General features: G+C 35.9%; 1 long non-coding RNA gene across 1 annotated transcript; it reads right to left on the reverse strand.

Annotated features, from left to right (window-relative positions):
* Positions 1-859: 859 nt before the first annotated feature.
* LOC140684272 (uncharacterized) lies at positions 860-13,010 on the reverse strand. Its single transcript, XR_012056298.1, has 4 exons — positions 12,511-13,010; positions 9,590-9,999; positions 7,600-7,721; positions 860-1,893 (listed from the first exon to the last, which is right to left on the reverse strand). It is a non-coding gene; the product is annotated as an uncharacterized lncRNA (long non-coding RNA).
* Between the last annotated feature and the right edge of the window lie 2,031 nt (positions 13,011-15,041).

Consider the following 15,041-nt stretch of genomic DNA (forward strand, 5'->3'; position numbering starts at 1 on the left):
TTTGTTTTTTTTTCAGTGTTGAAGTTTATAATTAATGTAATTTAAATTGAAAGGTACATAATTTTAATAGAGTAAGTAGAAGAAAATTTTAAATATTTTTGTGCCTTGGAGATCAGAGATCTAAGTTTTGGAAAATATTTGGTTTTATAGTTATCTGCCTCTAGTGGCAGAAATTGACACACACTCTTCAGTGAGAGGCGGATTGTTAATGAAATTATTTGGTGAAGAAGACATTTAGAGCTCTCTACTGTTTAAGATGGAAATCCAAATTTATGGCTTTGCAAAAAAAGCCACAATCACATGATCTGAAAAAAAAGTATTGCAGTAATAGTCTTTGGCGTGGCTACAACCAAGGTCAGAATAAATTCCCTGGCTGGTATTTTAACCATGTTAAGCAAATGGTCATTAGGCAAGTTGATGTAGTGTTGTCACCTGTGTCTCACAGTCTTTGTGACTGATAGGGTCAAGTGTGGTCTTGGAATGGTGGGGTGATGAACCAAATTATTTTCTCTTTTTTGGCATTGGTATAGGTTTGTGGAGGTAAAGTGCACAGCAAGAATGTGACTGCAGTAAAATGAAAATGATTTCTGCACCAGTACAGAGCAGTAAGATCCTTTTTGATAGTGAAACTCACCCTGCAGAGCTCTAACATACATTGGCAATTGCATGCAATACAACCTTGATAGAAAATTGTGTTATTCACCCAGTGCAGATGGTACCCTAGCAGGCAAAATTAAAATCAAAGAGAACTTACCTAACTCAAGAGCTTCCATTATTTTTGACAATTCAGAAGAAGAAAGCCTGAAAATTTCTTATTTTGTTGTGGATAAGGGATAAGTCCAGAGAACTTGACAATATGGAAGATAATTCAAAGGGAATTTTTATTTTCACAGTGAAGCAATGAACAATTGCTTCATTCTTCCTAGAAAAAGATTACTTGTTTGTTTTTTCTTTTGAATAGAGAGATTTCAGTTAAAAAAATTTGAAAATGCATTCTGGAATTTGTGTTTAGAAAAGCCCTTGGATAGTAATATACTTATTCTGCTTTCACCTCTGTGTTCTAACATCCAGATGGTCAGGGTGATGGCTTTGAAATAGTTGCTGAATAATGCATTTGTCCGATAATATTCAGTCCAGTGTTTGCACTGACTATTCTCAACTTGTCGTGTTACTCTTACACATAACCATCCATTTCACTTCTTAGCCACGTCTGCCATATTGCCCAACATGGGCCTGCTTTCTCAGAGTTTTTAATTTTCATGTATAAAATGTTTATGAATTTGGATGCTAAAAATGTTTATGAGTAATTTACCATGCATGCTGGAATATTTAAAATGGCTTATTGTCTCTGTCTGCACCATCTGCAGAGTAAGTTGCTAGACTTTTCAATTATCCTCATGGGAAAGGATGTTTTTAAGCCTTTAGTTTGAGCTAATCAATGTAGTTGCCAATGCCAGAAAAAATGCATATTAAAAGTAAACCCCCCCCCCAACTTTTTAAATATATTATCTTTCAACTACATCTAGAAATTAAACACTTGGATCAATGACACACTAATTAATACTGAAATTCTGTGCCCTTCTTTAGGACGTATAATGTTAATGACATCAGCTCTGGCCCAAAAGGAATCTTCCAATTCAGACAGAATAAGTACAAAAAACTGCTGGCATCCCTTCCTTAGATTTCAGTTATGTGAAAGCCTCTCATTAGCATCTTTGATTCTAAGATAAGTGACTATGCAATTATGTGGCTCTTCATGTTTGCCATTGTTCTCCATCTCAGATCAGTTTACTCTTCAAAAGCTGTTTTTCCCCTCCATGTCCTCAGAGCACAGGATCTTGAGATTCCAGATGCAAAAATGGAGTGCCCCAATGAAATGAGACTTACTAGATCCTGCAAAAAAAAATATGAAAAGCATTCTTTTTTCCTAATCAACAACACAATATTTTGAAAACATTAATTTTTTCACCAAGTGATTGAAATTATGACCGATTTAATAACCAAGAGCTATGTCTTTTTTTCCTATTTCTAGAATAAAAGTATTCATGATACTTTAGCAGATCTTCTCTTAGAAACAGAAAGTAAGAGTTGTAATTAAAAGAAAAATTCTCTAGCACAACTGTAATATGTGTAATAACAATAACAAAGAACAGAGATTTTTATTTAATAGAGGACATATTTACAAATCCTGAAGTGGCTATTTTACTGCTATCTCTGTTAGATAGAGATTCCCTCTGCAAACAGTTGCATCACATACAGTGATTGATCCCAGTTCTACTAAAGAAGAAAGAAATAAAATTAGTATTTCAGGCAGTCAGACAGGGTAGGATAAACACCATATGAAAGGGCTTTGGGCTAACTTGAGTGACTGTGCCTGAAGGACAGAGCCCGTTTACAGAGAGTGATGAAGAACTTGGGGTGAAGGAAAATATATAACATTCCAGCTGGCACAGCAATACTCAGAAAAGGAAGTATGCCTGCAGCCACATCATGCAAACATGGGAGAAGGACACTGGGATAGAAAGTTTTCACTTTCACCATTGTATAGATTATATCTATGCAAGGGGGTATTGACATACAAGCAAACTTCCCTACTGACGGTAATAGTATCTGAAGTTATGTATTAAAAGTTCTTTCAAATAAGACAGAATTAGGTTCACCTTTACCACCCTTCTAGCATAACAGTAGGGTTAATTTGGAGATTATGGTGAATGTTCCAATCTTGTCTAAACTGTTTAACATACTGAATGTTAAGAAATGCATTGTCTTATTTACAAAGCATATTTAGGTCATGCTTTCCATTTGGACTAATCTCATAGAACAGCTAATGTATAATGTGCTTCTTTTCTCTCCTTCCAATGATACTAGAAACAAAACAAAACCAAAAAACCCTTAAATACAGAAAAAGAATGAGGGATGAAAATGCATCCAAACAATGAAATGCAGTGTTACTAAAGTCACATTAGTGAAGTTGCAAGAAAATAAAGATGTTTTTCATGTTCCTTGCAGAGTGGGCATACACAGAGTATGCTTTATAAACTAGCTCATACAGATGGTACATAAACATGTTAGACTTAAAATAATTTGACATGCATATAATGTCATTGTGACTGTTTCAATTCTGACCACATCGTTTCTATACATACAATTTTCTTCTTATATAACAGGAAAAGAAAAAATTCTCTTGCACAGCTGAACATCTGCCGCAGGGTACAAATTTTGACATATTGACAGATTTTAGTCTGCAATATTCTATGGAGAAGAAAAAAATAATCCTCCTGGGTATTAAATATTTCAAGCAGTAGCTTAAATATGCTAGAAGTATGTTAGACTCATTTTCAACTCAGAGCTGGAATCCAAGGAGTTTATATATTTCTGAAAAGGAGCAACAGAGTTGATTTTTTTATTTAAAGTTTACTTTAAGGATGCAAAAAGCTGTTTTGTTTTAGAGAGATGTCATGGAAGCAGCAGCAGCATAATTTTAAATGGGACTCTATCAAGGCTGCGAAACACAGAATTGAGAACTATTGTGCAAGGAACTGTGATTCCTTGAACTTCTTCAGGGGTACAATTTGCATTCCTAGTTCCTAGGCAGAATAGTTTCCTTATGCCTGACAGCTTTCCAGTAGGTTAAATGTATTTAGTGACAAGGGACTCTAAAAGACTGTAATATAAGTGCTGCAGGGATATTTAAATTACATAAGGCATTCAAGGCCTTTTCAAAGCCTTGGACATCTTAAACCTATCCTAGTCCATCTTTCCTGCTGAGATACCATTTCAGATAATTGGATCTCCTGCTATGTGCAGAAGTCAGGTGCAGATAACACCAAGCTTCATGTATCTAGAAGTAAGAAGAGATTTTCTGTCATGCAGATGTCAAATTGGATAAAAAAAAATGAAAAATACATAAAACCAAAAGACCATGTCTTTCCACTCACAAAGAAATCTGAAATACCTTTTCTTAAATGAAAAAGCATTTCAAGGATATTCTGTGAAACGTCAGGTGCCAGGTTGACATCACAGGGTCATGTTAGTTTCATCAGTGTTCCAAGACAGGTAAAAATAATAGGAAGAAATGTTTTCTGTCTTCACTGGCTTGCTGGGACATGTTGCCTTTTCAAACTGGACCAAGACTTAGTAATTCATGTGATGTAATGTTACTCGGCACCAATCTGATGGTGAAAATGGTGGGAGAAAAGGCAATGATCTCTCTGCATTAACATATACATTCTTTAAAAAGTGAAAACAAAATATGTGTGAGTGGGTTGTATAGACAAAGGTCATCTAGATAGAGTAATGGCAAGGAATTATCATTCATTTTGGGAAGTGAAGACTGTTGACCTACAAATGCCATATATAAAGAAAAGGACCTTTACTCCTCACATTTAGATACCTGCACTAAACTCTTCCCTACCTAAGTGGCAGTTTATCATTGAGGTTGTAGAGCCTGCTGGATTATGAAGTACCAAATGTTCTTGAGGTCTGTCTGAACCTGGAACATAAAATGAAAATGGCACCAGTTCTTCTCTTGCTGTATTAAGTGCAGTGAGCCCCTGAAGGCACTAATTAGCCAAATGTCACAATAAGCAGTTTTATATTTTTGCTTAAAACTGACAATCACTTAAGGTAAGGTATAAAAAATGGTGAAACAATCAGAGAAACTTTATTAAAGAAAAACGGTGTGCTAATTTGGACTGGGGTAGAGTTAGTTTTCCTCACAGTGGCTGGTATGGAGCTGTGTTATGGATTTGTGTTCACCACAGGGTTGATGTTTTTGCCTTTTGTTGCACTGTTTTCTTATTTCAAACATACATTCCAACTGCCAAGGCCTGAATTTCCCCCCACACATCATGTATGCATGTGAATATCACTCAGTTTGTGTGTAAATAATTCAATAAATGTATGTTTGATGGGGGAAAAAGCAAGGAGCCTTACAGTGGGCAAAATAGATAAAGAAATGAAGATGTGCAGTATTCATATAATTCATATTAATACTATGAAATATAGTGTATGTATACATGTTCAGATATGGAAAAGATCCTGAAGCTGGTCTAGGTTTTCTTTGTCTTTCATACAGTCTTAGCAATTCATTAGAAATATATTCCATCCTCCTTATCTTTGTGCCTCCAAGAATGCCTTTATTTTGGTCTAAGGTATTTGCTACCAGTAGTAGTACAAATAGTACCTGATCATAACTCATTACCTGAAGTCTTCATGGGACTTGTAAAGTTCCACGAAGTTTAAGTAGATCTTATTCCTAAGTCACTTTATATTCCTTTTCCATTGAAATATAATGATTTCAAAATTGGGCTAAGTTAATGAAAAAAAATACATCAACATCTTACAAAACAAGCAACAACATCAAACAAACAAAAAGAAACACCTTTGTTAAACAAAAAGAAAACACCAGTGGTTTGGGCAGTCTTTGCATCTAGCTCTAGAATGCCATTCTAAGTGACACCATATCATATCCTTGGGCTGGTAACACACATGTAGGTGTGTGTTACCAGCCCAATATTATTAAATATATTAAAATTTTGAATATTACAACACATGGGTGATGTAAAATGCTCTCCAGAGACATCTAATTCTTTCTAATTTAAGATTGTAAACTTAAGAAGCTTGAAAATTCCCATATGTCTTGAACAACCTTTAGATGTCTTTCAGTTTTTGAAGAAAAAGTGATGTCTCAGTAATGAAAAAAGGACCTGAAAGAGATTAATTTTCTGTTGTAGTCATAGATCTAATAGAGCACAGAATAGCTTTGGCCATATGACACTTGTCATTTTATCTAGCTTCATTAATAATGTATGCAAATATTTGTAAATTAGTAAATAAAGAAAGGCTGCCACAGCAAAATAAAGCAACATTATTAAGGTTGTTATATGTTTGTGATTTTTGTGTACCTTTTAGCATAGATATATCCCCTTCTATGCAGAGACATAACTTTCTTCCTGCTGCTCCTTATTTCTTGATCTTACAACCTTGTTGTGAGACAGCAGAGTTTAGGAGTACAGTTTGTATGAGCACATTTTCAGAATCAGGGCTCTTTTCTGAGCTGGTTTCTTTTTTACTGCTTCACATGAATGAACAATCAACCAAATTAGAGTCTAGTTCTGAAATTTGAAAACAAAATACTTACTGGGTCCGTAGTTGCCTTTTATTTTAAAAGACTCCAGCACAACAGAGAGCATTTTTCACTGTTAATGCTTAGTCTTGTGGTAATTTGTTTTCTCTTTAATAAAAGAATGAGTGGCAACTGAAGTTTCCTTTTCACCTGCAGTGGAACCCAATCAGAACATTACAAGTAACATTAATGGTGTATAATAATTTCTCATCTATCGATGACCTTTAAAGAGAATTGTAGTTATTACCTTAGAAAATTCTCTCATTTATTACCTGTCTCTTCATTGAATTTCAATGCCTTTACCTAGGAGAAATATAGATGCTTGCCTTCAAAACAGAGAAATAGGATTTTATTATTATAATGGCTTCAGGCAGTGAATCTAATTCAAAATTTTTCACATTATATGGGATTTTTGAAGATGATGATGGTTACAAGACCAGACAGTTCACTGCAGAGAATAGAATGAGTTTTATCTAAGGGCTAAAATATATATAAAAGGTATTTTCTCAGATCTAGCAGAAGTTCATTAAACTGATTAGATGTGCTTACCAGATAGCAACAGAAGCTTTTGTTGGTGGTGAAGTCCTTTACATTTTAAACAAAAAGATGGATAATGAGATGTGAAAAATATTTTGAACATACACCCTTTACAGAAGTAAAAGTCAAGTCCACCTTTGGTGCTGTAAAACTCAGTGACAGATATAGTTTTGTAATTTTCTGATCCCAGTTGTTTCCAAATGTCTTTTATTTTACATTCTTGGTCCCAATGCTCTGGCAATAGGCACAGAAGTTCAGAATTCTTTCTGATATTAGAAGCAGGGAAGTTTTACATTGTAGTTAACTCCTTTTTGGCATTCCTGTGCTCCAGCATTTTCTGTGGTTGAGTATTTTCCTGAATTGTCAAATATTGATCCACAATATTTGACAATATCTGACAAATATTGTCAAATATTCTTCAGCTCAACTCTCACATAATGGCAGGTGTTGTTAATCCTAAATGGACACAACTAGGAACACTTAGCCATAAGTAAAAAGGAAATATGTGTTTTCCCATGAAGGAAAGATTCTTGAAGGAAACTTAGATTATCTTGTTCATCATACAAATTGTATAATTATTATAGACTGGTTTAGTGTATCTTACGAAAAAGGATGTAGATACAGAATCCAATGAATATATTTACCACTGATAAATGCAACTCCCTGGTGCTAGTCTTCAAATTGAGAGTTATAGGTTAGAAGCTTTTTTTAACTGCCCTTGACATGTGATAAAAACTATTGGCTCAATGGACAGTAATGGTTAAAAAATAATGTATATCATCATATATTAAGGAGGTGGAAAATGTATTTTTACCTCCATATAAATTCTTAACGTGGCTATGCTATTAATGCTGCATTCAATTCTAGTGGGATCAGAGACTACAGATAATGGAAATGAAAATAACCAAGAGAACAGAACGAAGCAGGTGTCTTACGAAGTGAGCCTAAAAATCCTGGGATCCTTCAAAAGTCTGGAGACCATAGGGCAAGGAATTAGTTCACAGTCACGAAGGGTTGCTGTGTTGAATACAGAGTGGATAGACCAAGTGCCACCATCCTACAATTAAAAGACACCTGATGAAGATTTATTTCAAATAGATAAAATGTAGTAACAGGTAGAAAGTATATTTCTATCTTTTGTCATTCATCCATCCATCCATCCATCCATCCATCCATCCATCCATCCATCCATCCATCCATCCATCTCTAATTACAGCCTTTTATCACGGTGGCTAATCATGTACACTGATGGAATTTTCCAGCACATACACTTGTGGAAGCAGAGAATATTGTTGAGTTCAGAAAAGAACAAGGTCAATTAGTGAAATGACTGAATAAAAGGAATAGGCCGGATATATCTTACCAGTTTGTGTTCTTGGCCTCAGTAGCAGCTCCAGGGGCATTAGTCAGAGCAGGGTAATTGGTCAGGTTGAGCTGACCATTTCTAAAACTTTTAAAGTCATTATTCTGCTGAAGTTTCGAATTTGTATGTATGTTAAAGAGTTTCCTCTTCTAATTCTCAATTACTCATAGAATTTGCCCGGGCTATTTCTTCCCATATTTTTAACCTAGTTCTTAAGGGAATGGGACTCCAGTTACACTGAAACCTTCAGACCAAATTGCAATATTCCTGCAAATGCTTAGATTCATAGAAATATTATTAAAAATATTATAATTTTGAATATTCAAACAGACACACTGAATTACTCACAGAAGTGGTACGGTCAATTTAATGTTATATACAAGTAAAATATGTAACTTGTGTTGAAGAAAAAGCATAGCTACATTGGTGTTACCCTGGTGTTCTCTGAAATAAACAGTGAGGGCAAAATGCACTAGTTTGGTACAGAGATTTTCACAAGGTTGTAACAGATTTTCATGGGTTCTTCCTCTCTTCTCAAATATGGAGCAGCGTTTGCATTGAGAATGATTTTCCAGAGGTTGAACTAAGAGATTTAAATTGCAGGCTCCCAGTTAATCTTGATCAGAACTATTTAAAACAACCCAAAAGCTAATCTGCCTCAGATGTTATAGCCTCACAGTTAATGAGGCTTGTTTTGAATCTGCTGAGAATTTTCTTTTCAAGGCCAGCCTAAATACAAAAAATCATGGTAAAAACTATTTGAAACAGCACACTTAGGGACCTTTGCCCTGTCTCCTTTAATCAAGCTTTGCAGACTGAAGCAGTTTCAATATGGTCCAGCATTGTTTTTGGGTTATTACTTTGGCAATAGTCCACATTTCTTTAGTGATTTGGAATGCAATATAGCAATCCCACACCCAGGACAGTCTTTGGGGTTTCGTACATATGAACCACAGCAAAAATCCAAAGCATGTGGAAGAAAAGAGGGCTGGAGTGTAATGGTCAAAGTAAGGTAGTTGCAGAAAAGAAAAAAAGGTAATTTTCACTCCAAACTTTGTGTGTTAAAAAAGAGAGGTTAAGTTATGTGAGGCTTCATTCCTCAAATTCTTTGTATAGTTTCTGTCAGCATAGCACAGTAATGGGAACTGTCACATCCAATTCTCCAGGTCACAAAGCAGGGAATGTTCTTTATATTTTTCTTGTGATGTAAATTACCCATACAGGTGTTTACATGACTCATGGGAAGCCTCACAGAAATGTGCTGACCACCCTGCCTCTTGGCATCTAAGATTTCCTTAGGATATGTTCAGAACACCTCAACATAATTTGCTTCTTCAGCTCTCAACTGGTTTCTTAAACTGCTGTAAGTATCTTTTCTTATTCATATGCCAGAGAAAGAAGATACAATTTATATACAGCACATAAAGTTGGTGGATTCCTCTAGACTGTAAAGAGACTATTTTTTATTCTGCAAATATTGGTGTGTGATAAGTAGGCCAGCAGTTCAGATACTTCACATCACCTTCAAAGTCACAATTACTGGACAATTCAAAATTTAATACCTTGATCAAGTGTAGAAAGAATCTTGGTTGAAATTCTCCATGCAACATTTGTAGAATGTTTCAGCACTCCAGAAATGAAGCAGCATTTTCTAGCAGTTTAGGGACTGTTTACTAATACTTAAAGCTGTTTCTTTCAGAAACCATGTCATCTCCTGAATACTCAGCATGTGAAAAAATCTGAGTCTTTTGCCTTTTGTATGAGAAAAGTCAGGTGTGTTCTTTCAAAAATTACTGGTTTTCACAATCGAGAAGTGTGAAGAATTTTGCATCTTGATTCTCCATGGCTTCTTGCTTGTCTCAAAACCCATTTTTTTCTTAGAGCTTCTTTGTGTCACAAAATTGGGAAACTTCATGGAGAAATGATACTTCTCTTTGCAAGTCAGTCACTGACAGAAGAGTAGTCCATCCATCTAGAAACATTTCCAAAGGATTCATAGGTAATAACAGCAAAAATTACAGCAACATTGAAGTTATGTCAAAATTGTTAACTGAAATACTTCAAATGTCCTAAAATAGATCCAATACTCTTCCTGCACTTGCACAGGGAAATGCATACAGACACACATGGTAGGTGACATAAAAGATAGAATCTGGTTTGGAAGGAACCTTTACAATCATCCAGTTCCAACCAGCTCTGCCATGAGCAAGGACACCTTCCACTGGGCAAGGTTGCTCAGAGCTTTGTCCAACCTGGCCTTGAGCACTTCTGGGGATGGGACAACCTACAGCATCTCTGGTCAGATACAGACCATGTGTTTGATTAATTATAAACAGTTAGTTAATGCAAAACTCCACCAATATCGCTGCCTAAAGATGAACTGTGAGGTGTGAAAACTACTCAATAACACATGTTAGGTTGTAGGGTAGTCGTTGAAAAGTTGCTTTCTTGCACCTTTTTTTGTATAGGATGAAGTACAGTAGGATTTCCACTAAGGATATTGTGGAATTTTAACACTATCTAACAAACCCACACAGGCTTAATGCAATGTTCTAAGAAGCTAATACTTCTTTTTTTCTCTTTTCTTTATAATTTCCTGCTATTGAAAAAAATGGGACTGTTGCTTTGCAGACTTCCTTTCATCAGGCACATATAGAATTTCTTTTGCATGTACCAAGGTAGATGCCTATGCTGCCTCTTATGATCTTGTTGAATGGAGTGATACCGCAGTTGCACAAGAGAAGCAAGAAAGTTTCTTATTCATATCCAACAGTTGTTCAACAAGATTTGACAGCAAAGATTTGAAGGCAAGGTACACTTAATTATTTACTGCATAGAGATCAAAGTCAGATAACACTGTCAGGAAGACCCTCCCACTGAGTCACAAGGTTCAGAAAGATTTTCCCTTGCTTTCTAAACTTCTCAGACAGGAGTCTAGGTACAGCTAGATCCAGTCCTAGGATCCAGTCCCAAACTTGTCCAACAGTTTTATGTATGGATAATAAATGTGTACAGAAAATCCTTTATATCACCTAGGTATGATTTCAAATTTATTATGCTATCAATCTGACAATTTGTTATGGCAAGGAATCTCAGCCTCAAGCAGTGACCTTGGGAGGTGCCACTACTCAAGAGAGATCCTGGTGTGCAGCCTGCTGATGTACAGGACAGCTCAACAGGCTGTCTCCTACTTGCAAAGAAAGATCATACTCATTTTTGCATACCAGCAAGGCATTCAGGTCAGCATTCCAGACAGCCTTTGGCTACCATTTTGCCATCCATCCCTCAAAATCCAGAGTAAGCTGGGAACAACAGTCACCATCCCCACTGGTGATTATGGAAGGTGGGATGGTGAGAGAAAGTACAACACCACAGGTATGCCTAGAGATATATTTATCTGTTTGAGACTGATTCCACGGATAGCCTTGTAGGAAAATAAATTTCCTTTTCTTTTCTGACAGCAGCTGTATGTATCTGAGTCAGGAATTATTGACATGTGGCAGCAACTTAAAAAGACACATTCAATTTATCAAAAAACCATATATTTCTTCAAAAAAAGTTTTGCTATTCACAAGAACAATTTGAGAAAGCTTTCCACAGTTATGACAGGTATACATGTGACATAGATTCTTATGTCATCATATATCTTATGTACTCATACTCTTATGCCTACTGTAGAAACATGCTGTTAGCATGCCTTTGCATTATTAAACAGCAGGATCACACAGATTTGAAAATTTTGTAGACAGAAGTTATAAGAATGTATAACCTGCACATTAATTATTTAATGTTTATATGGGACACTATTATCACTTTTATACTACTCTAATGTTTGATTATATTCCCAGAAAAAAGACTAAAATTAATTTGGAACACGGCTTGACTCACTCCCTTCCATATCAGTGAACCTTTTAGCCTACAAACTCCTCAAAGGAAAAATGTTAAATATTTTCTTCAGTTATTACATCTAAGCCAAATAAGAATTAATTTTATAAAACAGTTCTATTGTCATTTATCAGGCACATAATTAATAGATATTTTTACACAGGTGCAATTCAGAAAGCACTTAATTGTGTTTCACACAACACAAAGCCTATTACATCTACGTTGAATCTTTTTGTGATGCAATTAATTTAAAATGTCATCGCATTTATTCTTTCTATAGAAACTATTGTATGCATTCTGTTTAGGAGAATTGAAATAGAAGGTTCTATATGTACAGCTCACAGATGAAATGTCCTGAGGGAAACATATTGCATAGTTGGTTTTCCACTAGATGTTACTTTAGTTTTGTAAAATATTTATGATGACATGTCTTCATTTTGAATTTTCTCATAACTGGAATCTGAAGCCTTATCTTAGATCTGAATGCAGCATGTAAGATAAGAACTGTCTATTGAAGGTTTTGTATGTGTGGGTGTCTGTCTAAACCCCCAAGCTTTACTATGGTAAAGAAGTGGCAAGCCAGGCAAATAATACTTACTGTGTCCTCTGAATGAAAGGAAGGAAGGACATCAGATCCTTGTGGTCTGAGCAGATTACTTATTAAACCTGATAGAAGCAAAGATGTCAGTCATCAAAGAATGGCTTTGCTACAGGGAACTTAAAATTTTACAGAACTAATTTCTCATTGCTATCCCAGATGATCCACTGCAGGTTTTGCTGCCTCAGCACAGTTTCAGGTGACTCTGCTTTCTGTCTTACCATGACACTGAGTGTTGCATGTCAGCTCTCATGTTCCAGACACACCTTACAATGTGTTTCTTGAATTATTTTCAAAACTGGTTTCAAAAATCAATAACCCTGTATGTTCCACTGGTTTCCTTATATCTTTGCTACTGAGATCTCACAGGTCAGAGGAAACAGTGATGTCTAAAAGGAGCTGTAGAGAAGAATAAAAGAAAGAGTTAGTGGTCCTCAAAATTTCTTTATGAGGAAAGATTATGCTTAGGCTAATGTATGCCTGAACTGAGAAGGATAACATTTGTGATATTCTAAAAATGGAAGATGCAGGAGTAACAGGAATTATTACATATGACATGTAATAAGAGAATAAAAGTAAGTTGCTTAAATAGACCAGGGAAAAGTTAAAATTCTCATGATTTTGAAAGGAACACTTGATGTTACACCTACCCAAAACATACTGCAGAATTATAGCAACTGCAACATGGATCATTTGGATAGTGTCAGAAGCATCTGTTTGGAGTTTCTGTAGTCCAAAGAGTCCCTTCACAAGCAGTAAGGTGAATATCATCATCACAAGCAATCTGTGCACTGATACTACAACCACACTACATCTTAAAATCATTCAATATTTCATGCTATTTTAAAGAAGATATATTTTTAATTAGAACTATGACTGCATATTTGATTCTTAGATACCCTGGGCATTGTAAAACTAAAATATACTTATTGTTAACAGTAAAAGCAATCTAAGAGTACTGTGATTGACAAAATAATACAAGCCAGCAATAGTGCACATTTCTCTAGTGACTTTGAGCACAAAATTCCAAGTTAGTTTGATGCATAAACATACTACTGAGAAAGCACAAAAGATATGCTGGGCCAGCAACACTGCTCACATTTTTCAGGAGAGGAAGTAATTAATAACTACTTTAATTGAAACCACAGAAAACATTTGGGAGAGAGAATATAATTAGTTAGCTTGGAATTTAGCCAGTGAGCTGGCATTGGTACACCCTTGCTGTTCTGAAAAGTGTAATGGGATGGTCTATAACCTCACTCTAGTTTCATCCCTTATGGAAAGAAAAAAATCAGCATCCTCTCTTGACTTCTAGGAAAATGGTGGGAGACTTTAAATTCAGGTCAGGCCAGAAAAGCAGTTTCTGTGGTAGCAAGACAGTTCCTAAGACATGTTTTATAATGTCTAAAAGACAAAAAGCATTGGATCAAATAGATAAAATCTTGCCAGATGCATTCATTCTTTTTGTCTGTATTTCAGTTTAGTATCTGTCAACACCACTAATTGTCTCTTTTGAAACCCAATCAAATCAGAAAGATTAAATTTTACTTTTCTAGAGGTCTTAATGCACATCAGGACATTAAATAGAAGTAACAATTGTGATAAATTTTCTTGTCTTTCTATGTAGAGTTTAGAGCCTTCTGTCACTGTCTTGATTAACATTTATGATGCTGTAGTTGTCTCAGAAATACTGTGTTGCATGTCATCTTCTGGCATTAGATACTGCATTGTTTGCCTGAGAGTTGACTTTTTAATTTAACAATTTGAATATGAATACTTTTGCTTTTCAGAAGACCAGAATGTGAAGTGTTTGGCTGGCTGTGAAAGGCACAACTTTTCCCAAACTGGTGAGACAGATGTTTTCACAGGTTGTCATATTTTGCATTTTTTGCTCCTCTGTCAGTAATGTTGTGATCTCTGATCTCATCCATATGGATGGTGAAGAAGCTTGTTCCCAATGCCTGTGGCAAATTGCATGTATGCCATCAAAATGAGTATAAAAACAAGAACTCCAGATTCTCACACCAAATTTTAAATTAAGATATCAGGCAAAAAAATGTTCATGGAGAAGTCTTTGCTTTTTGTGAAGGAGAAAGAAATGCTACAAAAGTGCTGAGGGATCCTCCATGTCAATGCATGTTCCCAGTGCAGAGGAGTGTAAAAATAAGGGGCTGAAATCTTGTACAGATGCCTGGCACATGCTTTCCTCTTGCCTGTTGGAGGGGGACATGGGAAAGCGTCTCACTGCATCTTAGTAAGCAGCATGGCTCCTCCTAGACGGTAATCCAGAAAAAATGCAGCTAGAGCCCTTCTCAGCTTTTTGGCTGAACACGGTAAACGACATTTGAATATGGTCAACTCCTTCTGCTTGGCCTCCAGCCAAACCTCCCATGCTGATCCACGAGTGGAGCTGCACTGAGGTGTCCCAGCTTGGAGGCAGAGGCAGAAGGTGACAGCTCACAGGAGCTCCTAGCTTGTGCTTCATCCCATCAGAGATTTTCTCTAACTTGTTTGATGAAGTAGAGCAGAGT

The sequence above is a fragment of the Taeniopygia guttata genome, chromosome 5, assembly GCF_048771995.1.
Source record: "Taeniopygia guttata chromosome 5, bTaeGut7.mat, whole genome shotgun sequence".
In the NCBI taxonomy this organism is placed as follows: domain Eukaryota; kingdom Metazoa; phylum Chordata; class Aves; order Passeriformes; family Estrildidae; genus Taeniopygia; species Taeniopygia guttata.